The sequence below is a fragment of the Dendropsophus ebraccatus genome, chromosome 2 (assembly GCF_027789765.1).
Source record: "Dendropsophus ebraccatus isolate aDenEbr1 chromosome 2, aDenEbr1.pat, whole genome shotgun sequence".
Taxonomy (NCBI): domain Eukaryota; kingdom Metazoa; phylum Chordata; class Amphibia; order Anura; family Hylidae; genus Dendropsophus; species Dendropsophus ebraccatus.
In genome coordinates, this window is record NC_091455.1 from 166,415,091 (window position 1) to 166,442,925 (window position 27,835).

Genomic DNA, 27,835 nt, shown 5'->3' on the forward strand with positions numbered 1-27,835 from the left:
GCGCACAAGTTAATTGGATGCGTGCATCACTGCCCGCCGCAGCGCACCACGCAACTGCCCTCATTATAATCCGCCACTGATCGCTGCGCATTGCCGGGGAACAAAACACAGGGGCACCATAGTTTGGGGAACTTTCTCCGCGGCACACCCTACCATGTGTCACGGCCAGCGTCGGACTGGGCCACCGGGGAGCCGGGGGATCCCCCGGTGGGCCCCACCCCCTCCTCCCTCTTGCAGGACCCTTCCCCTAAGCCAGAGAGGGGCCTCCCGTTTGGAAGCTGCCTAGTGTCGGGAGCTCAAGGGGCCCCCTGCTGGCTCCCACACTGCTGGGGTGAGTTCAGCACGGCATCAGGGCCCGTTCTCTCTGTAATCATTGGCCCTCCCCTCCCCCTGCTCACCTGACTCCCTTACATCAGCTCTGGGCCTCAGCGCTGACCTCTTCCTGCCTGTCACAAGATGCCGAGAGCAGCAGCAGGGCCTCCTCCATCCCCCCTCCCCTCTGCAATCACGTGACTCTCCTGTTGCTATGTGTGCAGTCGGTGCACAGGAGATGGGGAGAGGCTGCAGGCTGCCCAGCCTGGCTGGGAGAAGAGAAGATGGAGATAAGAAGCTTCCTGCCCTGCTGAACATGTGAGTGTGTGTGTATATACTTGTCTATCTGTCATCAGTGTGTGTCTGTACATGTGTCATGTGTTTATGCATGTGAGTGATATATGTGTGTGTGTGTGTGTGTTTTCTATCATGTATATAGTGTATATCATGTAATGTAGTTCTATAGATGGTTTATATGTGTAATCTGCATGCTTTTGTATCTGTGTATCTATGTTGGTGAGTCTGTGTGTGTTAGTATGATTAGATGTATATATGTAAGGTGTGTTGTGTCTGCATGTTTGTGTATGTCTGCAGTATGTCTATTTGTGTATATATGTATACTGTGTGTATGGCTGCAGTATGTCTATTTGTGTATATATGTATACTGTATGTATGTCTGCAATGTGTCTATTTGTGTATATATGTATACTGTATGTATGTCTGCAGTATGTATATTTGTGTATATATGTATACTGTATGTATGTCTGCAGTATGTCTATTTGTGTATATATGTATACAGTGTGTATGTCTGCAGTATGTCTATTTGTGTATATATGTATACTGTATGTATGTCTGCAGTATGTCTATTTGTGTATATATGTCTACTGTATGTATGGCTGCAGTATGTCTATTTGTGTATATATGTATACTGTATGTATGGCTGCAGTATGTCTATTTGTGTATATATGTATACAGTATGTATGTCTGCAGTATGTCTATTTGTGTATATACGTATACAGTGTGTATGTCTGCAGTATGTCTATTTGTGTATATATGTATACAGTGTGTATGTCTGCAGTATGTCTATTTGTGTATATATGTATACAGTGTGTATGGCTGCAGTAGGTCTATTTGTGTATATATGTATACAGTGTGTATGGCTGCAGTATGTCTATTTGTGTATATATGTATACAGTGTGTATGTCTATTTGTGTATATATGTATACAGTGTGTATGGCTGCAGTATGTCTATTTGTGTATATATGTATACAGTGTGTATGGCTGCAGTATGTCTATTTGTGTATATATGTATACAGTGTGTATGTCTGCAGTATGTCTATTTGTGTATATATGTATACAGTGTGTATGGCTGCAGTAGGTCTATTTGTGTATATATGTATACAGTGTGTATGGCTGCAGTATGTCTATTTGTGTATATATGTATACAGTGTGTATGTCTATTTGTGTATATATGTATACAGTGTGTATGGCTGCAGTATGTCTATTTGTGTATATATGTATACTGTATGTATGTGATGAGAAGTTCACACTTTGGAGGTCCAGTTGTGCCGGAGATCCGTGAGGCTTGGGCTCTGATCAGCTGAGGATTCTCACATCACAGATGATAGGTGTTGTAGTAGATATAACAGTAATGCTTTAATCAATGGATGACGTGTTTCATCAGATGAGATCATCAGATCTATTGAGGATTCCCTTAGAAACGCCTCATCCATTGATTTAAATCTTACTCCTACGTCTAATACGACACCTATCATCTTTAATGTAAGAATCCTGAATCAGCTGATCAGCGCCCAAGCCTCACGGATCTCCTGCACAACTGGGACCTCCAGAGTGCAAACTTCTTCTCAACTATTGTACCGACTCAAGAATAAAGATATAAGCAGCAGACACAGACACAAGTGGGATAATGCCCCCCTCACCAGACTGCACCCCCTCCGGAGCAGCAGCAGCAGTATCAGTGATAGGTAGGATTATGCCCCCCCTCACCAGACTGCACCCCCTCCGGAGCAGCAGTATCAGTGATAGGTAGGATTATGCCCCCTCACCAGACTGCACCCCCTCCGGAGCAGCAGCAGCAGTATCAGTGATAGGTAGGATTATGCCCCCTCACCAGACTGCACCCCCTCCGGAGCAGCAGCAGTAGTATCAGTGATAGGTAGGATAATGCACCCCTCATCTGACTGCACCCCCTCCGGAGCAGCAGCAGTATCAGTGATAGGTAGGATAATGCACCCCTCATCTGACTGCACCCCCTCCGGAGCAGCAGCAGTATCAGTGATAGGTAGGATAATGCCCCCCCTCACCAGACTGCACCCCCTCCGGAGCAGCAGCAGTAGTATCAGTTATAGGTAGGATTATGCACCCCTCATCTGACTGCACCCCCTCTGGAGCAGTAGTATCAGTGATAGGTAGGATTATGCACCCCTCACCAGACTGCACCCCCTCCGGAGCAGCAGTATCAGTGATAGGTAGGATTATGCACCCCTCACCAGACTGCACCCCCTCCGGAGCAGTAGTATCAGTGATAGGTAGGATTATGCACCCCTCATCTGACTGCACCCCCTCCGGAGCAGTAGTATCAGTGATAGGTAGGATTATGCACCCCTCATCTGACTGCACCCCCTCCGGAGCAGCAGTATCAGTGATAGGTAGGATTATGCACCCCTCATCTGACTGCACCCCCTCCGGAGCAGCAGTATCAGTGATAGGTAGGATTATGCACCCCTCACCAGACTGCACCCCCTCCGGAGCAGCAGTATCAGTGATAGGTAGGATAATACCCCCTCACCAGACTGCACCCCCTCCGGAGCAGCAGCAGTAGTATCAGTGATAGGTAGAATAATACCCCCTCATCTGACTGCACCCCCTCCGGAGCAGCAGTATCAGTGATAGGTAGGATTATGCACCCCTCATCTGACTGCACCCCCTCCGGAGCAGCAGTATCAGTGATAGGTAGGATTATGCACCCCTCACCAGACTGCACCCCCTCCGGAGCAGCAGCAGTAGTATCAGTGATAGGTAGGATTATGCACCCCTCATCTGACTGCACCCCCTCCGGAGCAGCAGTATCAGTGATAGGTAGGATTATGCACCCCTCACCAGACTGCACCCCCTCCGGAGCAGCAGTATCAGTGATAGGTAGGATTATGCACCCCTCATCTGACTGCACCCCCTCCGGAGCAGCAGCAGTAGTATCAGTGATAGGTAGGATTATGCACCCCTCATCTGACTGCACCCCCTCCGGAGCAGCAGCAGAGGCAGCACTAAAGTAGTAAAAATTCTTCGTTTTAGCTCTGAGAAAGGCAAAACATTGCACAAGAGGGAGGTAATAAAGTCACAAGATTTTTTACTACTTTGGTGCTATCTTCGCTGCTGAATTATTGTACCAATTCTCCTGGTTCCGTTGAAAGGGCTGCAAGCGGCATTAAGGTGTACAAACCACCGCTAAAGTGACTGGCGGTGTTGGGCTTGTAGCATGACCACCCAAGGTGAGCAGCAAGTTTAGCCACTTACACACATGTTCTGCAGTAATACGCTATGTGCGCCGCATGGTGTTCTCTCTCTTCTACTAGTATAAAATGGCAGATTACATCTTAAAGCCATGTTCACACAACATATGTTTTGCATAAATCTTAGCTGTTGTTGCAATTTGCAATAACAGCCGCGATTTATGCAAAACACACGTTGTATTGGAATGAATGGAATCCCAGACGGGGCGTATACACATAGTATACGCTCCAGTCGCACGAAAAACTGACATGTCATTTTTCTGCGGCCGTACAGACATGGGAGTTCACACAATGGAGTGTGCGGCTCCGGCCACACGCTCCGTTGTGTGCAGTGGTGAATTCGGATGCGAGTGCACACTGGTGCACCTGCATCCGAATTCAACAGAAATGAAGATCATCCGGCCAGTACTGCAGTACTATCCGGGATGATCTCCAGTAACACCGGCTGCTCTGTGACCCGGCTGCGTCACAAAACAGCCGGTGTTATATGTGGTGTGAACCCAGCCTAAATCTAGGTTTACACACAGTATTTTTGCTCAGTATTTTGCAACCAAAACCAGGAGTAGATTGAAAACACACAAAGGCTATGTTCCCACACTGTAGAAATTTAGTGGATGGCCGCCATTTAATGGCAAATAATTGGTGTTATTTTAAATTTCAACAGCGTGTGAACAGAGCCTTTCTGTGTTTCAAATCCACTCCCGGTTTTGGTTTGTTTCGAGTCTGACACAGTGCTTTCTGCTGCCACCTCTCTCCATGTCAGGAACTGTCCAGAGCAGGAGAGGTTTTCTATGGGGATTTGCTGCTGCTCTGGATAGTTCCTGACATGGACAGAGGTGGCAGCAGAGAGCACTGTGTCAGATTAATAAGAATACACCACTTCCTGCAGGACATACAGTAGCTGATAAGTACTGAAAGACTGAAGATTTTTAATTAGAAGTAATTTACTAATCTGTAACTTCTGACATCAGATTAAAAAAAATATATATATTTTTTTTTTTACCAGAGTACCCCTTTAATGCTTTAATGACCACTGATGTGCTTTTCATGATGGTCCTTTAAAGTCTTATTCCAGCCCAACAGCTTGTGGTGAGGCTAGAATAAACCGTCATGGGTCTCCTCTGCTGGAGATTGTAATAGAGGAGCAGACTAGATGGTCATTTTTTCCTTCATCTTCTGAGGCTGTGTTCACACACGACATTTTTGATGTGTTTTTACAGCAATATTGTTGGAATTTCATTAAAGTTTCTACATAAATGGTGCAGTTTTACCACAACTGCATGAATCAGTAACAACTGTATAAGTGACTGGCAGTGCACTAGCATTGCTGCTCACATACACAGCTCAATGCAAAGTCGCTGTACTAACGTGAAAGGTTTGGCGCTGATTATGTCTTTATATGTTGGGTGGGCCCCAAGAATCAATTTCCCTGGTGGGCCAAGGTACCCCAGTCCGACACTGGTCACGGCACACTGGTTGAAAATGACTGGCCTAGAGTGTCTGTGACCATGGGCAGGATTTCTCCTAATCATCACTTATCTGAACATTGCACATGGGCCTTAACGATCCAGCACATGTACAGTGTTCAGACAAGTGGTGATTAGGAGAAATCCTGCCCGAAAACATTCCTAATGATGAGGATTGACAGAGAAGCAGTGCAGGCCTAGGGCACAAACACTCTAGGCCACACCAATTTGACGCAGAGCTGTAAGTTTAAAAGTTGTATTTTAGGACAATAACTGTATCACCTGCCGAATAGACCCCAGGACAGATCTTGGATTAAAAGCAGCTATCCAATGCTACAACCGGTTTTGGGGGGAGGGGAAGATTGTGGGTACAGAGTCACTTTAAGAGCTAGTGATATGGGTTTCAGTCTAATGTGTCAAATACTACCTGGCCAGGTAGCTAATGCTGCAAGTAAGCAGCCTATCAGCGGCCGGAGGTGGGTGGTTTAGGCCAGGCCCAGTGACATGGCCATTAGCCGGCCATAGAGGAGTTCAGGGCTGTGCAGGAGTGCTGGGACAATCACGAACAGCTCAGCACTCCATGCAAATCAGGGGTGTCAGATTAAAACGAGCAGCTGACGCTTCGTAGGTGTCTGTGATCATTTTGGCTTGCCTGACTTCACCAGCACGTGCTTTGTTATTACTGTGTACCTGATCTCTGCTAGTGTTTGCTGACCTCAGCTTGTGTTTGATTCTGTACCTCGCTCTTGACTGTGTTTCTGACCTCGGCTTGTTTGCCGTGTAGGGACTTTAGTTTCAGCAAGAATATAAAATTTCAGAATTTACTTTATAATAATAATTTTGCATCAATTCTTCAGGGCTCAGATCCAGTTGTGATGGAGCATAGAGCAGAGAACAATTCACATTCTGCCTCACCATTTCCTTTTCAAAACCACAGTCTGCTTTTAGACATGCTTCCTATATAGCATCCAGAGCAGCCAAGGGCAACAGCCTCCTGGTGTCACTGCATCCCTTCACTTGTCCCAATCTGCTTACAGTAGTCAGAGGCCCCAGACACTCAGCATAGGGAGAAGTAAGGTTTTTTTTCCCCCTCTTATTGCAAAAAGAGCACTATTTTGGTTTGTTATTGTAAAAATAAGTGCAAATAATGGCAGTGGTTGCAAAATGAACTTGACCAACTTGACTACATTGTGTGAATATAGCCTTACTGGGACCTATATACTTTATGGGAGTAGACACTAGCTTAGCTACCAAGGAGGCAAACCACGCAGCTGCCATGGGGCCTGTACTAACCATGTTACCCCCTGGTGTTATTTTGATTCCTTCTCAGTATGCTCACCCAATGTGTCCAGTGGTAAAATTCCTTATTATCTCGCTTGCATCGTGCACAAGGAAATCTAGGTGGTCTGTCTGACCTACTGGGTATGTGTGACTAGACTTAGTAGCTAAATAGTCTGAATAATGGAATCAAAAAAACACCAGAGAGCCCCATAACAGCAACAACAATATTTATACAGAGGAGTAGAGTAGAGTAGACATTTAAAGGAGAAGTCCGGTGGATTATAAAAGCAGGCAGGAACAGGGGGGAAGTCAAAGCACTAACTTACCTCTCCCATGCCCGCAGTGAGTGGTGGGACCAGCTGCAGGATCCCCGCCGGAAGACCTTTTTCCCCGAGTTGTAGTGACGATACAAATTGGAGGAAAAGACCTGTCGTGGCTGATGGACTGGCAGCTCAGCCAATCAGTGACTGGAGCAATGTCCCTCCCCAGTCACTGACTGGCTGAGTGGCCAGTCCATCAGCCAGGACATGATGTGTCAGCTCCAGAGATCCCGGAGCCTGGCAATGGGGCCAGTCCTGGCGCTCACTGCGGGACAGGGAGAGGTAAGTTAGTACTTGTATTGAATTTCCCCCCTGCTCATGCCTGCTGCTGGCTTTTACAATCAGATGGACTTCTCCTTTAATTATAAAAGGGAACGATTTGTTATGGAACCAGTTGCATAGTGTGTGGGGGAAAGTTCATTTGCCTCGGGTGCAAAATACTTAGGGGCTCAGTGGGGTCTCAGATGACTGTCAAATTTTAAGGAATGTAAGGTCTTGTACGGACATTCTATAACATGGTACCTGCAAGGAACATCTACCTAATGAGGAGAAATTACTTAGCTTCTGAAGACATCTACCTAAAGGGGGATTACATGCCTATTAGGGATATCTACTTAATGTGTGGGGATACCTACAAACTGGGGATATCTTCTTATTGATAGGGGAAATTACTCACCTACTGTGAGCATCTACCTTATTAAAGGTAGAGATTACCTACCTTTGGAGCTATGTACCTTTTGGGGGAAATTACCTACTGGTGGCAGATACCTAATGGGGGGGAATTGCCTACCTACTGGGGGCAGCTATCTAATGAGGGGATTACCTACCTTTCCGCTGCTCTTGCTCTGTGTGAACGGGGCCTAATGGGAAATTACTGGAGGGTATTTTTCCTGAAGGGTGCCTGTTCTGGAAAATACATCAGGAAATGATAGAACCTATCCTATTTTTGTCTGGAATTCCATCATAGATACTCTCATAGAAGTCTGGAATATTGGATGCTTTCCCAATCTTGAATTCTGGATGCTGTAGCACATCCTGATGGTTTCCTGAATATAAATACTGATTACTGTCAGGAAATCTTCATGGACATCTTGGCCAGACAGGAAAGAAATAGAAAGAGAATAGCTGTAAGTAGATGTCAATACAAAAAGTGTATCACAAGACTGATTGATGTATAGAAGGTTTTACCAATTAAAACCTTTTTGTTTGTTTTATGTATATAGATATTACATTTCTTGTCTACCAATGCCTAAATATAAATAATCATTGGAAGAACATCAATATAGATTATATGATGAAATATATTATAATGAGTATAATGGATGACAAAAGACAGATATTATTGTCATCAGACATGAGATGAATAAATATGTGCAATTAACTGCAGGGAAAATTGAGTAGACCAAATTCTAATGACTGTGTTCATATTAAGTGCTGTGTCCTCCGGCTCCTGCAGATAAGGATCATCCTCTGCTCCACTAAAGTATATAAATAGAATTGATTTTCAAGCCATTGAATCAATGTACTCTTTGTATGATCACACTATAATTACATGACCATACATGTGTGTCACATTTGCTCAATCCATATTGAGGGATTATCTTGAATAATACACATGGATAGGTTTATTTTATAGCTCCTTGTATCGAACGCCTACCAGGCATCAGATTTCTTACTCATCCATATGAAATCTGGATTCTTACATTTCACCAGTCTGTATGGCTGTGCAAAAGTGTGATTTTAATGCAGTGTTTAATATGTGATGTAAAATTATGTTTGACAGAACCTAATGTAAATTAAATAACATTTTTGTTATATAAAATTAAGAAGGAGAATATTATTGCCATCCAATTATAAAACCTATATTTTTAAAAATAATAATAATAATAATAACAACAATTATTATTATTATCAATAATAATAATAATTTATTTCTGCTATCAGTTGGGAATAGATCTTGATCTATGGTATTTAGCACTGAACTAGACCACAATTTAGAAGCAATATTTTATCCGGTTATCCAGCTCTACCAAAGCATGGCCACTTTCTTCCAGAGACAGCACCACTCTTGACTCCAGTTCAGGTGTGGTTTGCAATTAAGCTCCATTCACTTCAATGCAACTGAGTTACAAAGCCAACACCCAAACTGGAGACAAAAGTGGTGCTGTCTCTGGAAGAAAGTAGCCATGGTTTTGTAGCACTGGATAACCCCTTTATAAATAAATAATAGTAATAATAAGAAAATCTATCTGAAGGTTAGTCCCCACTAAATGGTTCATATCCTATACTAGAGTTCTTTGCCCTGAATCCAACTGTGCCTGTCTTATATCAGTCGGTTGCCAAAAAACGCTAACGATTAAATATGCTTATTTGCCTAATTGGTGCATTGGGGATAGGACACATTTTATACTCACAGCCAAACCCGTCATGAGCATGAGTATAAAGTATATGAGAACCTTGTTCACACAGTTAACAGTAAAATAATACCAAAATTATTTCAATATAATAATTAGTGTTGAACGAACTTGCCAATTGTGTGTGTCTGGCCAAACCCAAAAGCTTGGCATTTGACTGCCAGTGGCTGGAGAAGTTGGATACAGTAATAGGCTATGTTCACACAACATCAAAAATAGAGAAAAACATCCTTTATTGCCTCGATTTAACTGACTGCAATGCATTAAAGTCAATGAAAAGACGGACGTCCAATGCACACAATGTATTGAATAATGGATGTTATTGCCCTGGACTTCAAAATAATGAACATAACATAGAAGATTGTCGGCAGAAAAACACTATCTAGTCCATCTAGTCTGCCCTTTTAGTATTTCCATTCTTATTAAACTAGGATAGATATATGTTTATAAGAATCCAACATAGAAAGAGTTTCCACAGCTCCTTAGGGTAGTGCAAAATTCTTTATTGGTACATACAAGGTGAGGTTAAAAACTGGTTAAAATCGCGCCGACGCGTTGCGGAGGCAACCCTCCTTAATCATGGCAATATATCCGTTACAAAGATAAACCTTATATAGTGTGTGGGATGTACCATGTACCACTAGCTCCTCCCCCACAAAGGGAGGAGGGGAGGGAGGGGGGGAGGAGGGGAGAGGGGAAGGGAAAAGGAGGAAATGGACGGGGGAAAGGAAAAAGGCGGGTGGGGGAAGGGAAAAAGAGAGGAAAAGGGGGAGGGGGGAGGAGGGGAGAAGAACGCCTCACAGGTCAACGCCGGAGAGGTATGAGTGCATAATAATGAGTAAATAGTAAGTAACATATAAATAATTGCTGTATAGTAACAGAAGCAGATACATAACAATCCGTTACAATGTACTATGGAAAAAATAACAGGAGTGACAAAAAATGACCAAAAAATGAGAATAAAAAGGAGAAAAAGGGAGATGACTATGATCATGATGATGATGTCAGAGAATAAGTATCTGGAAATCAAAAAATATAAAACAAATCCGTTTTGAGATTCATACCCTGGGGAAAACGTGTGGCCAGGTTTAGGATCCAGTATGCTTCCCGTTTTCTAAGGAGCTTGGCCCAATCTCCACCTCTTGTGGGTTTATTCACTTTTTCTATGGCTATTATTTTAAGGGTACTGGTGTCGCCCATGTGACATTGGTGGGAGTGTCTGGACAAACCAGACATAGATTTGGTCCCCCAAGGCACGGTTGTGGAGCGAATGTCTCGCATATGTTCAGAGAATCGAACCTTTAGTTTTCTGATGGTGGACCCTACATATTAGACATGGCAAGAAGAACATTCCGCAAGATACACTACGTGTGTACTGGTACAATTAATGAAGCTCTTGATGTTATAAGAGCTTCCCGTGGTATGTGACGAAAAAGAATGGGTTTTAAGTGAAAATGTACACATTGGACATCTGGGGGCAGCACATTTAAAAAAGCCGGTCATATTAAGCCAATTCTTATTTTTTCCGACCTGGTGATCAGTTTTAAGTGTGGATGGTGACAGGATATTTCCTAGGGTTTGACCCTTTCTAGCCACACATTTAACCCCCCCTATAAGTGCTTGTTCACACAGTGTATCTTGATACAGAATGGGTATATATTTAGTGATGATAGTCTGTATGTCCTTGAACTGGGGGCTAAATGGGGTGGAAAAGATAAGTGGGGATTTGCCGTCCGCTGCATATTCAGTTTTTTTATATCTGTCAGTGAGATGGTATGTTCGGTCGTGGCTCTCGGCAATATTGCGTGCTCGATTAATGTTATGGTCACTGTAACCTCGGTTACGTAGTCTATCTGTAAGTTGCGTGGCACTAGCCAGATATGCTTGCTGAGTGGTGCAGTTACGTATTGTCCTTATGAATTCCCCAATGGGGAGATTTCTGGTAACGTGTTTCGGGTGACTGCTGTGAGCATGAAGTATCCCGTTACCTGCGGAAGGTTTCCTGTATAGTGTGCTAATGATTTTATCCCCCTCCCAGGACAATAACACATCTAAGAAAGGAATGGAATGAGTCTCGTGTTGAAAAGTAAATTTAAGATTAAGTGTGTTGCCATTGATGTAATTAACAAAATCCTTGGCTCTTTCAGCATCGCCTGCCCACACTAGGAGGAGGTCGTCGATGTACCTGCCATACCAGAGGATAAATCCTCGGTATGGGTTGTGGATGTTGTACAGGACGACCTCCTCCCAGTAAGCCATGTAGATGTTGGCGAGCGACGGTGAGAAAGCAGCCCTAATGGGGCAGCCCCTAATCTGCAAAAAAAAAAGCATCTCCAAATTGAAAAAAGTTATTAGATAATAGGAAATGTGTGACTTCCAGGATAAACGTACAGAGAGCATTACTATAGTTCCCATACTTATGCAGATGGTAGGATAATGCTGTGATGGAAAGGTCGTGTGGCAAAGAGGGGTAAAGTGCCACCACATCACACGATAGCCAAGTGGCATCTTGTATGGGTGGCAATTTGTCCAGAGCAGAGAGGAGACTCTTACTATCACGGATGAATCCTATGCTACGTGTAGCCAAAGGCTGTAGCAGAGTATCCAGCCAAGTGCATAGGGGTTCCAGTAGAGAGCCAATGCCCGAGACTATCGGGCGAAGGGGTGGAGGGAACACCCCCTTATGAGTTTTTGGTAGGGCATGAAATACAGGAGTTTTGGGAAAAGGGGGCAACATGTGTTTGCATTGTTTGGTGGTCAGAAAACCTCCCTCCTGTCCTGTATCCAAGATGTCCTGTAGTTTTGTCCTAACTATATTGGTGGGGTCCGAGGGAAGAGACCTATATGTGGAGGTGTCACCATTATATGTTTATAAGAGGTGAGCGAACCTGGAGCATGCTCGAGTTGATCCGAACCCAAACTTTCGGCATTTGATTAGCGGTGGCTGCTGGACTTGAATAAAGCCCTAAGGCTATGTGGAAATCATAGATATAGTCATTGGCTGTATCCATGTTTTCCAGACAACCTTAGAGCTTTATCCAAGTTCTGCAGCCCCAGCTAATCAAATGCTGAATGTTCGCGTTCGGATCGACTCGAACCCGAACCCGATTCGCTCATCTCTAATGTTTATCCCAGGCATGTTTAAAGAGGATGTACCATCAGGAACATCCTCTTTAATCTGACCCAGAGATAGAACGGCAACGCCACAGGGAAGCCGGTGCCGCGGTCCGTTTTTTAAACCGCGGCCCGATTCCTGTGTACGGTGCCGCTCTATCCACGGGTCCCGGGCCGGACCTGAAGCACAGGAGGCGGGCTGGCCCATCCTCAGTGGAAGAAATTCCCTCCCCTCTATGACGCTGCTCCATTAAAATCAATGGAGCCGCGCCATACAGGGACGAGGAATTCCTCCCACTAGGGGCGGGCCGGCCGACCTCCTGTGCTTCAGCTCCGGCCTGGGACCCCTGGATAGAGCGGCACCGTACACAGGAACTGGGCCCATTTCAGAAAATGGACCGCGGCACCGGCTTCCCTGTGATGGTCGCCGTTCTATCCCTGAGTCAGATTAAAGATGGTACATCCTCTTTAAATTCTGTTATTATAGATTAACCTACCACATGACAATTATTTTCGGACATCTTTTGCAAACAGCTGATTTTTTTTTTATTAGTTGTTCACACAGTTTTTCTTTTGTCACCAGTCTTTCTCCATTAATATTATTAATAGAGATGAGCGAACCGGGTTCGGGTTCGAGTCGATCTGAACCCGAACGTTCGGTATTTGATTAGCTGGGGCTGCTGAACTTGGATAAAACTCTAAGGTTGTCTGGAAAACATGGATGCAGTCAATGACTATATCCATGTTTTCCACATAGCCTTAGGGCTTTATCCAACTTCAGCAGCCACCGCTAATCAAATGCCGAAAGTTCGGGTTCGGATGGACTCGAGCATGCTCCAGGTTCGCTCATCTCTAATTATTAAATTCAATGTATTTTTCAATTAAGCCGCACCCAAAGGCCAATTGTTTACCCAAACTAGAATAATGTTCCAAAAGTCGGGAGGCCAGACAGCTAAATGACGTCCATTATTTTAGACTCAAAATGACAGACGCCATTTTAAACGGAGCTGAAAAAACTTTGTGTGAACATAGCCATAGGCTGTATACAGTGGTACCTTGGTTTAAGAGTAACTTGGTCTGCATAGCGGGGTCTACAGCCCTGTACTCTGACCCAGGAAGTCTCCCTCACCTTCCAAATCATAGCAGATCCACTTCAGGCTGGGGCTTGCATCAGGGGACAGGACTGTGGAGGTAATCTCTTTATAGCTGTAACCCCTCTCTCCCCGGACAGAGAGTGCTGCATGTATGTGCCCACATATCTGCCCTGCTCATTCCTTCATGCTCCCTGCAGTCTCTGTCAGCCCTTGTGTTTCCCATCCTCTCCATTACTGTACAGTAACTTATAATATCACATTCTGCGGTTTCTGAATGTTTGTTTCATTAGTTTTATATGTTATTCAGAATAATAAATATTTATTTTAGGCTGTGGAACCAATTGTCTGCACATCAGTGATTTCTTATGGGAAAATTTGCTTTGGTATAAGAGTGGATTTGGATTACAAGCGCGGTCCTGGAACGAATTATGCTGGTAATCCAAGGCACCACTGTACATGTTTTCCTGGCGGCCTAGGGCTGCATCCAACTTCTCCAGCATCGGGAGTTAATTGCAGAGCGTACAGGTTCAGCCAAACCCAAGCATTCTGCATGTTTGCTCAACATTAATAATAATGTGCTCCATTGAAGTCAATAGGAAATTGGCTGGCAGTGCACACACCTTATATAAAAACAAACACAATTGATTATGAACATCCAGATAAACTGACTTTTTTGCATCGGTTCACACATTGTTTTATTTTCACTCATAAAGACATTTAGCTGCTGTGATGTTAAAAATAAAAGAGATTGTGCTTATCTGTCCGTCCTCCTTCAAAGCGCTCTGGCTTGCTTCCCCTGATCACTGACAGCCCACTCAGCCTATCACTAATCACTGGGCTGTGTCGCCACAGCCAGTGATTGGCTGAGCAGGCTATCACTGAGCTGGGGACACTGAGAGGCAAGCAGGGGGCTCCGGGGGAGCACGGACAGGTAAGAATGATCTCTTTATTATTTTTTAACAGCACAGCAGACAAATATCTAACTTTTACAAGGCTATGGCACTATATTCTTGCAGTGGAATGGAAAACAATTGTGCTTATATAGAAGATTTGTGAATACCATCATTTTAAATTTGCAAAAAGATCTACAGTCTGCCAACAAACTGAGTAAGTAAACAGGTGCAGTCCATGACAGTCACCATGCACGATATATTATAGGAAGCAGTCTCACAGCTGCAGAATCTCGGTAAAATTGATATGAAAAGCCACTTTGTCAGATCAGATAAAATCTCCCATTGATTTAAGATTTAATAATAAGCCCACACTGACAGCAACAATTATGCAACTCTGTTTTACTTATTCAGGGATGTCTCACTTCTTTTATCAAATACAGGTCTTTGGTGACTTGCTGTGAACCCAGACATGCCAACGTTGCCTGCAGAGGTGACATACAATCTATTACCACAGGTTACATTTATAGGTTGGATGATCTACTGCGTGAAGTGGAGATAATGTTATTTAGTGTTCTATGTCTGCACAGTTCATAAAAGGTCTCTCATTAGGATTTTATAGTTTGGTGTTTTAGTTTATTTTGGTGAAAATTTTGTTAGTTATCCTCTAAGAAACTACAAATATGCCATACATATAGCTGATCTATTATGTGTTGTCTTACTGGGTCTCTCAAGACTCTTGCTGTCTATTCTCTTTCTTGTTTACATTCTATATAGGATGCAGAGGCGGACATATCACTTGTGCAGCCTGTTCAGCTGCACAGGGGCCCAGGCCACTAGAGGGGCCCGCCAGGCTCAGACTCTAAAGTGTCAGCTCAGCATGGCACATGTCTGTAGTGGCCCCCCCAGGCGGTATCAGCACCCGGGAAGTATGGGCCCCCTGCTCCTGGAGGGCCATCTTAGTCACTGGATGCTGTGCCCAGCGGGGGTTGGTCTTCCGCTCTTCCTTTTCTCCTGCATGCTGCTGCTGACAGCCCCTCCCTCTCCTGTACTCCACTGTCCATCATATCTTGTATGAGGAGGAGAGAGCATGTGGTGACAGGGGCTGGAGGGATCCTGCAGGGTTATGGCTGTCAGGGATGGGACTGTAAAGAGGAGCAACAGCAGCAGCTCGGACAGTGAGTGATTATTGACAGTGAGTGATTATTGTCAGTGTTTCTGTCAGGCTGCTAGAAGTTGTAAGATAGCGGGTGGACTGAGCAAGAGAAATCACAGAGCCCCCCCCCCCTTTCTGATGCTGATGTTTTATTGTACGTTTATGGCTTTTTTGCCAATAACTGTGCCCCCCTCCCCTCTGCAGCATGGTTGTTTTTTTTTCTTTCACCCCCCCCCCCACTAAGCAGCCACATACAGTACATGTATCCCACCTGTGCAGCCACATACAGTACATGTATTCCACCTGTGCAGCCACATACAGTACATGTATCCCACCTGTGCAGCCACATACAGTACATGTCACCCACCTGGGCAGCCACATACAGCACATGTATCCCACCTGTGCAGCCACATACAGTACATGTATCCCACCTGTGCAGCCACATACAGTACATGTATCCCACCTGTGCAGCCACATACAGTACATGTATCCCACCTGTGTCACAACAGATTTGTTCTATCCCCTATTAGTGCTGTTCTGGGGTCACTTCCACACTCTGAGCTATATATTCTAATCCCCCACACAGCATCCAGTGTACAATGCACCCAGGACCCTCCACGTACAACAGCTGCAAACACTACAATTCCCAGCTTTTACTGTAGTCTGTAGCCCTCAGGATATGCTGGGATTTGAAGTACAAATGAGTAGACAACACAAGGGATTGTCTCCTCGGAAACTACAACTCCCAGCATTCTCTGAGAGCTTTTTAAGTGAAAGGCATTCTGAGAGTTGCTTATTGTTATTCTGGGAGTTGTGGTCACAGATACATCACTACAGGATGGGACCAGGTCAGCGTTCGCTTCTGACAGGTTCTTTATTTGGGTGCCCCCTATGATCAGTTCTATTAGTTGGCCACAGGTTTCCCAGTACCACACTAGGGCCTGCACAGACTGCAGTACAGTCCTTTAGTGTGAAGGCAATAGTTGTTCTCCACTATAAGCAATTCAGCTTGCATAATAAAGTTAGTGCTTATAAAAGAGGAAAAGGAGTTTGGGAGTGTCTCCTAACTATGAAAAAAAACATGCAGTGGGGCAGACTAACTAGCTAGTTATCTAAAGTATGTAGCCAGTACAGGTGTCATCAGCTAGTCACCATAGTTATTAGATTGTTTACAGATCCTGTTTAAAACCTTTGATTACTATAGTCAGTTTTAATGGCAAACCGGTTATAAACATAGGTGTAACATTTGCTGGAGGAAACCAGGCCCTGCTCATCACCTGCCCAATTCCACTCCTACACTTAAGCATGGTGGTGGCAGCATCATGATGCAGGGTTTTTATTAGCAGGGAGACTGATAAGGGTTGAAGGAAAGCTTAATGGAGCAGAAAGGACAGAGATATTCTTAAAAGGGTCATCCAGTGAAAATCTTTTTCTTTCAAATCAACTGGTTTCATAAAGTTATATAGATTTGTAATTTACTTCTAGTTAAAAATCTCAAGTCTTCCCATACTTATCAGCTGCTGTATGCCCTACAAGAAGTGGTGTTTTCTTTTCAGTCTGACACAGTGCTCTCTGCTGACATCTCTGTCCGAGACTGGAACTGTCCAGAGCAGGAGAGGTTTTCTATTAGGATTTGCTGCTGCTCTGGACAGTTCATGTATCGGACAGAGGTGGCAGCAAAGAGCACTGTGTCGGAGTGAAAAGAAAACATTTCCTGCAGGACATACGGCAGTTGATAAGTATGGAAAGACTGGAGATTTTTAAATTGAAGTAATTTACATATCTATATAACTTTCTGAAACCAGTTGATTTGAAAAAAATTAAAATAAATAAGGTTTTTGCTGTAGTAACCCTTTAATGAAAACCTGATTTAGAGTTCTCAGGACATCAGTCTGGGCAATAAGACAATAGCCTTAGGCACACAGTCAGGACAACACATTGTTGCCATAACTTTTTTATTTTTCTGTTGACATTGTGGGGCAAGTTGTACTTTTTATTGCCATCATTTTGGGGTATATAGGACTTTTTAATCGCCGCCTTTATAGCAAAGCAGATTTAAAAGATTTTGCCATTTTTTTATTTGTATTATTACCAGATGAGATAAATAAGATAATTTTATTAAACGAAATATATAAATATGTTTTGTGAATTTTTAGTTTTTTCTTTTTATTAGTCCTTTAAGGGGACTTTAACTATCTCCCAATCGGTCATATAACACACTGTACCATAACTGTAGTTCAGTGTATTATCCTGTCAGCATAATGCTGACAGGTGACCTATCTAGCTCAGTTGGACAACTGAGTAGATTCAGGTATATGGCATATCTAGAGGCCTTCATTAGACTCACCTTCTGCCATGGAAACCTATGCATGTCCTAGCAAGTGTATCGATGCCAGTCAGGTGACAGATGCCCAGAAATTACTGCAATCACAATCTGACCACTATATCTTAGAGGTGGGACTATAATAATTAACCTACAAGGATTAGAGGTTTCCCCTGTCATGCTATATGAGCTTCTTACTACATAATGGGCGCAGGAGACCAGTGCTAGGCCACCTCTGCCCTGTCAACAAAAGATGTATTGTGGTCATTAAAAAAACAGCAAGGACAACAGTGATGTATTCTGTGATCCCTGGTGCAGGGCTTGAGAGGTGGTGAGCGATCCTCTTCTTAAAGGGGTACTACAGAGAAAATACGTTTTCAAATCATTTGGTGTCAGAAAGATCTGTAAATTACTTCCATTTAAAAATCTCAAGTCTTTCAGTACTTATCAGCAGCTGTATGTCCTGCAGGAAGTGGTATATTCTTTCCAGTATGACAGTGTTCTCTGCTGCCCCCTCTGTCTGTGACAGGAACTGTCCAGAGCGGGAGAGGTTTTCTATGGGTATTTGTTAGTGCTCTGGACAGTTCCTCACAGGGACAGAGGTGGCAACAGAGATCACATGTCAGACTAGAAAGAAAACACCACTTCTTGCAGGGCATACAGCAGCTATTAAGTATTGGAAAGCTGGAGATTTTTAAATGGAAGTCATTTACAAATCTGTACAAGTTTTCAACGCTATTGCATTAAGAAATACAAAAATAAAATAAAAAATCATTTCCTCCTGAGTACACCTTTAAAGAGACACTGTCGGTAGGTGTATGCTGTCCTATCTCAGGGTAGACAGTGACAGAAAAGCTGAACAGAATGATGTATCACTTACATTGTTCTATGCAGGTGATTCAGAGATATCCCCCTGTATAACATGGACAATAAGCAGTCCTCTCCATTATGTGCATGAGCCCAGTAGTCCTTATTATTCATGAGAAGCAGAAAACTCCGCCCACCAGCTTCTGATTGGCAGTTATCTATCCATGCTGTGTATAGGCAGTCACCTGTCAGCAGCTGGAGGGCGGGAGGAGGCAACAATCCTATTCTCCTGCATATTAGGAGAACGACTGAACAGAATGATGTAAGTAATACACCGATCTGTTGAGCATTTCTGTCACTAGTTTATGTTGTCCTCATTTAAGGCAGAATAAACCTAGTGACAGATTCCCTTTAAAAGCTTGTCAATGTCCAGAAGTCTCATAGAGAATAAAGGGAGCGATGGTCGTGCTTGCATGGTGGGCTTCATTCATTCAGGGGGAGGGTTTTCCTCTATTCTGATGATTGGTAAGTTCACTGTAGTTGGACCCCCACTGATCAGCTTGAAATCCCTTACATTGTGAATAGTTGATAATCACTTTTAATTTTCCTTTAAAGTGACACTGTCACCTCCTTTTTGCATTCTGACATCTCAACACAGCTGTAAAGGGAAATATTAGCGTTTTTCATATGTTATTTCATACCATACGTCATGGTGTTTGTTCAAGTAAAAAGTGTCCTTTTATCAACAGTATCAATTGTATTAAGTGGGTGTGGCCAATCGACCACTTAGCCCTGTCGTTGGCCCCGCCCCCTCGACGCCCATTGGTTGGCCGACGTAAAGGAGGTGGGGTCTAGACCTTTCGGCCAGCCTGTTCCAATAGGCGGCGAGGGGGGGGGCAACGGTGCCGTTGTGGGCAGGGCTAATTGGCGCTAATGCCACGAGGCCACGCCCACTTAATACAATCTGCAGTTGATAAAAGGACACTTTTTACTTGAACAAGCACCATGACGTATGATATGAAATAAGGTATGAAAGCCGCTAAATTTATTCTTTACACCTGTGTAGAGATGTCAGAATGAAAAAAGGAGGTGACAGTGTCACTTTAAAGAATTTTAATAATACCGTATAGTGTTATTCAACTTCCTTTTGATATACCTTTATATTTTAACCTCCAAATAAGTGCTGAGTGGTGTATTTGCTTTTTATAGAACCATCATGATTCTTAAAGCCTGCTATTATAGTTGTCAGGTCTGATTTTACAGGAGATGCCCTATAGATTCTCTTCCTGTACATGCTTTATATTATCCCATATAAAAGTAATCGAATTTCCAGTAACATGCAGATAAAGACTGCAGTTGAAATCCACTAAGCTGATCAAAGCGAGATGTTTGTTCTATAAAGCTGCCTTAGCTACAGAACTAGGCAATGAAATAATCAATTAGGAAAAAAAAATAATTTCTGCTGGGAAATACTAGAGGATATATATTAGTGTTTTACGCAGCAAGATAAAGTAACTTTCCCCATGTGTTCTGCTTATGATCCAAAATGCTGATTTATGGCTTTCAATGGTCCAACAAGGAAAACCTCTAGCAAGATGGGAAATAAGCTGTTCAGCCCCAGAGGAGATCTGATGTTCAAAACAAAAATGGAACAATAGAGTTAACTGGAATTTCATGGTTCACACGTTCTCCTTAAGGGGATCCTCTCTATTCTAAATCATTACTTTAGTTGTGGCAGCAATATTAAAACAGACATTTGCAGCCCTCAAACTATTTCCTGTGGCGCTGGCAGTTTTCTTTTAATAATCTTCTCTTGATATCTTTAATGTGCCCAGGTATAGCCTTGTGGCCAAGTCTTTAGTGGGAAAGAGCCAACACAGCATTTTTTTCCCGTGGAGGTGTTAATATTTTCAAAATTGAAAGTTATCTGCTTGTACGGCTAAAAGAAAGCAGCGTGTACAGCTCACAAACCATGTTTAGTAAGAGGCTAGACATAAGCGATGCTATTCCCTTCCCCCATATACAGAATATATGCTGTGTAATACAGTATATACAGAGAAAAAGCTTTTGCATTTAGGTTATGTTCTGATTTGTTTTTAGACATACATTGGGGGATATCAAGGGCTTTGTGACTATTTTTAGGTGAATAATTGGATTTTTTACCCATTTTTGGTCTAAGTTCTATTTATGAAACAGTGTTTGACAGACAATAATTTTTGTGCCACTTTTTTTTTTTTTAATCTGCCTGTTTTAAATACTTACCCAAAGATAAAGCCCAATTTATAATTTGCAACTTTTTAAGAAGTCACAAAAACTGGTGCAGGCTTACATCTGGTCAGTACCAGGTGAATATGTTATATTAAGAGGCATTTACTATAACCATAAATCACGCACAATATATTGGAACAAAATAAACACCAACCCACATTAGAATAGTCGCACACATTAGATTCCTTAGTAAATGTCCCCCCTTGTGTCTTAAAGGGGTTGTCCAGCAAAAATCTTTTTCTTTCAAATCTATTGGTGTCAGAAAGTTATATCTATTTGTAACTTACCTCTATTATAAAATCTCAAGTCTTCCCATACTTATTAGCTACTATAAGTCCTGCAGGAAATGTTTTATTTTCAGTCTGGCACAGTGCTCTCTGCTGACATCTGTGGCCAAGACAGGAACTGTCCAGAACAGGAAAGGTTTTCTATAGGGATTCATAGAAAACCGAGGTCTCTGTCTCGGCCAGAGATGTCAGCAGAGAGCACTGTGTCAGACTGAAAATAAAACACCACTTCCTGCAGGACGTATAGTAGCTAATAAGAATGGGAGAACTTGAGATTTTTTTTAATAGAGGTAAATTACAAATCTATATAACTTTCTGACACCAGTAGATTTGAAAGAAAAAGATTTTTGCTGGACAACCCCTTTAACCCTTTAGCGACCCATGACATATCTGATACGTCATGGCGCCGCGGGGGGTGTTCAGAGCGGGGTCCCGACGGGACCCCGCTCTGAACGGCGCTGATCCCGGCTGACACGTGCAGCCGGGCAGTGCCTCTGTTAGCCGGCGCGGGTCCCGTTGCCGCGCCGGCTAATTAAGCACTTCAATGCAGCTGTCAAACCTGACAGCTGCATTGAAGTGCTTTATGCACACTATCCCTGGTGTCTAGTGGGTCGGATCTCCCCCCCGCGATGCGATCGCGGGGGGGAGATCCGTTCTTCTGCCCGTGCCGGGCCTCAGCGTCGGAATGACGCTGATCCCGGCTCGGCAATAGATTGCTATGGCCTGCAGCAGGCCATAGCAATCTATGACCGATCTGATGGATCTTTGCTGTGTATATACACAGCATTGATCTCTATGAGAGATCAGTGCTATGTATATACAAGCCCCCCAGGGGGGCTTCTAGTCCATGTAAAAAAAAAAGTAAAAAAGTGTTTTTATTAATAAAAAATCCCCTCCCCTAATAAAAGTCCAAATCACCCCCCTTTTCCCATTTTATAAATATAAATTAATAAATAAATAAACATATTTAGTATCGCCGCGCGCGTAATCGCCCGAACTATTAATTAATCACATTCCTGATCTCGCACGGTAAACGGCGTCAGCGCAAAAAAATTCCAAAGTGCAAAATTGCGCATTTTTGGCCGCATCAAATCCAGAAAAAATGTAATAAAAAACGATCAAAAAGTCGTATATGCGCAATCAAGGTACCGATAGAAAGAACACATCATGGCGCAAAAACTGACACCTCACACAGCCCCATAGACCAAAGGATAAAAGCACTATAAGCCTGGGAATGGAGCGATTTTAAGGAACGTATATTTGTTAACAATGGTTTGAATTTTTTACAGGCCATCAGATACAATATAAGTTATACATGTTATATATCATAGTAATCGTAACGACTTGAGGAACATGCATAACAAGTCAGTTTTACCATAGGACGGACGGCGTAAATGCAAAACTCCCCGAAATCAAAACAAATTCGTTTTTTTTTTCAATTTGACAGCGCAAATGATTTTTTTCCGGTTTCGCAGCATATGTTATGGAAAAATAATGCCGGTCATTGCAAAGTACAATTGGTTTCGCAAAAAATAAGCGCTCATATACGTCTCTAGGTGAAAAAATGCAAGCGCTATGGACTTTTAAACTTAAAATGGAATAAGCAAAAGCGCTAAAACGAAAATAGGCTTTGACCTTAAGGGGTTAAATGGATAAATAGGAGGTTACCCCCCATAAAATCAAGAATGTTCAGACAACACTCTGTTAATTTGCAGGATTATCTGCCAGTTTATAAGCCCTCTGTACATCTAGCAGCCATACAGGTGTAGATTCCTCTCAATTTCAGCTACAAACTGTTGTCCCCAAGCCTTTCTCTAGTAGCACATCGGTCTCCTGCTTTGTTACATTATATGGGTACATTCAGGTGTGGCCAACACAGATGAGTTTGTTGTTCAGTTATTGACACCTCTAACCATTTCATAAAAGATAATGGTGGTCAGCTCACCTCTAAGCTGGGTCAATTCGGATCCTCATATGTTGAAAGAGGGTGCACGGGTCCGGCTTCGGCCAACTGCCAATTCGTGGGGAAATAACAAAAGGTGATGGTCCCAGCACTCCGAGTTAAAAATATGCAAAATCTTTATTTCATACCAAAAAGTAAAAACAGCTCATGTGCGGTGTACAGGAAGAACCTACGCGTTTCGCGCGCATGCGCGCTTAATCATGGTCTAATGAGCATAGCAAGTAACATATGTTAAAAGCAAAAGTTAACCAATCATGAGTGTAGGTGTGCATGCGTCACGGATGACGCATGGTGAACGTCACAGGTGACGTGCAGCAAACACCTGTCAGGTGAGTGGTCTGGGCGTTACTAGGACTGTATGCCAAATGGAATTCAGTATGCACAAATAGCAGTGCTAAACATTATTATGGGCATGTCGTGACTATCTGTAAAAGCTGGACCCTTAAAATGAATGTGTAAATGAATTATGTATATTGTAATCAATAAAGATAATAATACTCTGTTATATGTCTAATAGTGCACTTGTAATATGGACAGACAAGCATGTCATTATGAGTCATACGTGTGAACAGGAGCTAAACAGAAAACTGATAAAAGGAAATGCTCTAATGTTATACGACAAAAAAGTGGGGCAATGCCTGAAAAAAGAATAACTTAAAAATGATATACAACATAAGCCAGGCTGAGCCAGGATGATGAATCTTGTGAAATAACAGAAACCGCAACGCATACTGGCTAAACGCAAAAAGTGAACTGTGAATAAATGATAACGATATCAACAATGAAATGCGAACTAAACAGATATATGATCAACAAATACCTAATATGTATAATGGTAAAGTAAATCGTTTTTGAAGTTGAGACCATGGGGGAATCTTGTGTCTATTTTAAAGATATACTCCGCCTCCATATTCAGCAGTATTCTATGTTTGTCACCACCCCTCAGGGGTTTGTGTGCCCTTTTTATGCCATAAAACTGAAAGGGTGCAGTGTCCCCTTGGTGCTTCTCAATAAAATGTTTAGATGCTCCCGAGGAGCTGGTGTTATTTCCCTTTCTTATATCTGTTAGATGTTCACTGATGCGTTTTTTGAGTTTACGAGTCGTGCAGCCAATATATTTAAGATTGCATGTTAGGCACATGATGATATAGACAACAAAGTCACTTTCACAGTTAATGAATTCCTCTATTTTAAATGTTTTGGTGTCACTGGAATTACTGTATTCCTTAACCGTAGATGTGTACTTGCACATATTACATCTGGGTAATCCGCATTTCTGGCTGTACTCGGCTGTAGTGGTTTAAGCATGCTGGGCGATAATAGATCGCCAAGTGACTGTCCTTTCCGTGCCACGCATCTTATCCCTTGGTCAATAATATTTTTAAGGATAGTATCCTGTCTCAGGATTTGTAAGTTATTATGTAGTATGCGTGTTATTTGCGAGTATTCCGGAGAAAATTTAGTAGAAAAGGTTACTGTGGGATCATGAGTTTTATTGTGAGGATCAAACTGTTTTGTTTTGATTTTTGCTTTAAGTAAGTTCTCTCTTGTTTTTTTAGCTACCATGTCTCGGGCCCTGTTTAAATGAGAGGGCTTGTAGCCTCTCGCTTTCATACGAGTACAAGCCTGTTCACTTTGGACATGATACATGTCATTCGATGAACAGGATCTTTTGACTCGTGTGAGCTCTCCCACAGGGACAGACCATACAGTGTGGGCTGGATGACTACTGCTCGCATGTAAAATTGTATTGCCCGAAGTGGGCTTCCGATATAAGGAAGTGTGTACCTTATGGGTCTTACAGTCAGATGTGAGCAATATGTCCAAAAAGGCTATTTCATGTGTGTGTACATAATGGGTAAAATACAGATTATTCTCGTTCTGATTAATGTATGTGAGAAATGCCTCAACATCGCCCTCTCTGCCCGACCACACGATCAGCACGTCGTCAATATAACGACCGTACCATCGTATGGCCGGGGCGAAAGGGTTAGTGCGGGAGAAGATATACATCTCCTCCCACCATGCCATGTACAGTCCAGCTAGAGTAGGGGAGAACTTGGCTCCCATTGGGGCTCCCCTAATCTGAAGAAAAAAAGAGTTATCAAAAGAAAAATAATTATGTTTGAGGAGAAAAGCTGTAACATCTAGGATGTACTCCCTTAACTCTAAGCTGTAGTTACTGTATCTGTACAGATGGTGGGCTAGAGCCACCAGGGCCTGTTCGTGAGGTATAGAGGAATAGAGAGCCGTGACGTCACAGCTGAGCCACATATCGCCATCTTCCCAATGAAAATTCTGGAAGGTGCGTAAAACAGACCCGCTGTCTTTCAAATAGCCAGGAACACGTATGACTAGTGGCTGGAGTAATTTGTCGAGCCATTCACACAGCTTTTCATTGAGGGAGCCCACGCCCGATATAATGGGTCTAAGAGGAGGGGGGGAAACCCCCTTGTGCACCTTTGGTAATCCATAGAACACTGCTGTCATAGGGTTTGCGGGGATAAGATTTTTACTATCCCTGTCATCTAATATACCCAAAGCAACACCTTCTTCAACAATAGCACACAATTCTACCTTAAATTCAGGCGTGGGGTCCCTCAACAATTTTCTATAGGTGTTTGTGTCCTCCAGAATGTCTTGTGCCAAACAGGCCCTGGTGGCTCTAGCCCACCATCTGTACAGATACAGTAACTACAGCTTAGAGTTAAGGGAGTACATCCTAGATGTTACAGCTTTTCTCCTCAAACATAATTATTTTTCTTTTGATAACTCTTTTTTTCTTCAGATTAGGGGAGCCCCAATGGGAGCCAAGTTCTCCCCTACTCTAGCTGGACTGTACATGGCATGGTGGGAGGAGATGTATATCTTCTCCCGCACTAACCCTTTCGCCCCGGCCATACGATGGTATGGTCGTTATATTGACGACGTGCTGATCGTGTGGTCGGGCAGAGAGGGCGATGTTGAGGCATTTCTCACATACATTAATCAGAACGAGAATAATCTGTATTTTACCCATTGTGTACACACACATGAAATAGCCTTTTTGGACATATTGCTCACATCTGACTGTAAGACCCATAAGGTACACACTTCCTTATATCGGAAGCCCACTTCGGGCAATACAATTTTACATGCGAGCAGTAGTCATCCAGCCCACACTGTATGGTCTGTCCCTGTGGGAGAGCTCACACGAGTCAAAAGATCCTGTTCATCGAATGACATGTATCATGTCCAAAGTGAACAGGCTTGTACTCGTATGAAAGCGGGAGGCTACAAGCCCTCTCATTTAAACAGGGCCCGATACATGGTAGCTAAAAAAAACAAGAGAGAACTTACTTAAAGCAAAAATCAAAACAAAACAGTTTGATCCTCACAATAAAACTCATGATCCCACAGTAACCTTTTCTACTAAATTTTCTCCGGAATACTCGCAAATAACACGCATACTACATAATAACTTACAAATCCTGAGACAGGATACTATCCTTAAAAATATTATTGACCAAGGGATAAGATGCGTGGCACGGAAAGGACAGTCACTTGGCGATCTATTATCGCCCAGCATGCTTAAACCACTACAGCCGAGTACAGCCAGAAATGCGGATTACCCAGATGTAATATGTGCAAGTACACATCTACGGTTAAGGAATACAGTAATTCCAGTGACACCAAAACATTTAAAATAGAGGAATTCATTAACTGTGAAAGTGACTTTGTTGTCTATATCATCATGTGCCTAACATGCAATCTTAAATATATTGGCTGCACGACTCGTAAACTCAAAAAACGCATCAGTGAACATCTAACAGATATAAGAAAGGGAAATAACACCAGCTCCTCGGGAGCATCTAAACATTTTATTGAGAAGCACCAAGGGGACACTGCACCCTTTCAGTTTTATGGCATAAAAAGGGCACACAAACCCCTGAGGGGTGGTGACAAACATAGAATACTGCTGAATATGGAGGCGGAGTATATCTTTAAAATAGACACAAGATTCCCCCATGGTCTCAACTTCAAAAACGATTTACTTTACCATTATACATATTAGGTATTTGTTGATCATATATCTGTTTAGTTCGCATTTCATTGTTGATATCGTTATCATTTATTCACAGTTCACTTTTTGCGTTTAGCCAGTATGCGTTGCGGTTTCTGTTATTTCACAAGATTCATCATCCTGGCTCAGCCTGGCTTATGTTGTATATCATTTTTAAGTTATTCTTTTTTCAGGCATTGCCCCACTTTTTTGTCGTATAACATTAGAGCATTTCCTTTTATCAGTTTTCTGTTTAGCTCCTGTTCACACGTATGACTCATAATGACATGCTTGTCTGTCCATATTACAAGTGCACTATTAGACATATAACAGAGTATTATTATCTTTATTGATTACAATATACATATTTCATTTACACATTCATTTTAAGGGTCCAGCTTTTACAGATAGTCACGACATGCCCATAATAATGTTTAGCACTGCTATTTGTGCATACTGAATTCCATTTGGCATACGGTCCTAGTAACGCCCAGACCACTCACCTGACAGGTGTTTGCTGCACGTCACCTGTGACGTTCACCATGCGTCATCCGTGACGCATGCACAC

At 42.9% G+C, this 27,835-nt stretch overlaps 1 long non-coding RNA gene across 1 annotated transcript in view; it reads left to right on the forward strand.

Annotated features, from left to right (window-relative positions):
* Nucleotides 1–544: 544 nt before the first annotated feature.
* LOC138783679 (uncharacterized) overlaps nt 545–27,835 on the forward strand; it is a 163,717-nt gene continuing 136,426 nt past the window's right edge. Inside the window, exon 1 of the long non-coding RNA XR_011361731.1 lies at nt 545–630. This is a non-coding gene — a long non-coding RNA (uncharacterized lncRNA). The remainder of the gene's footprint in view (nt 631–27,835) is intronic.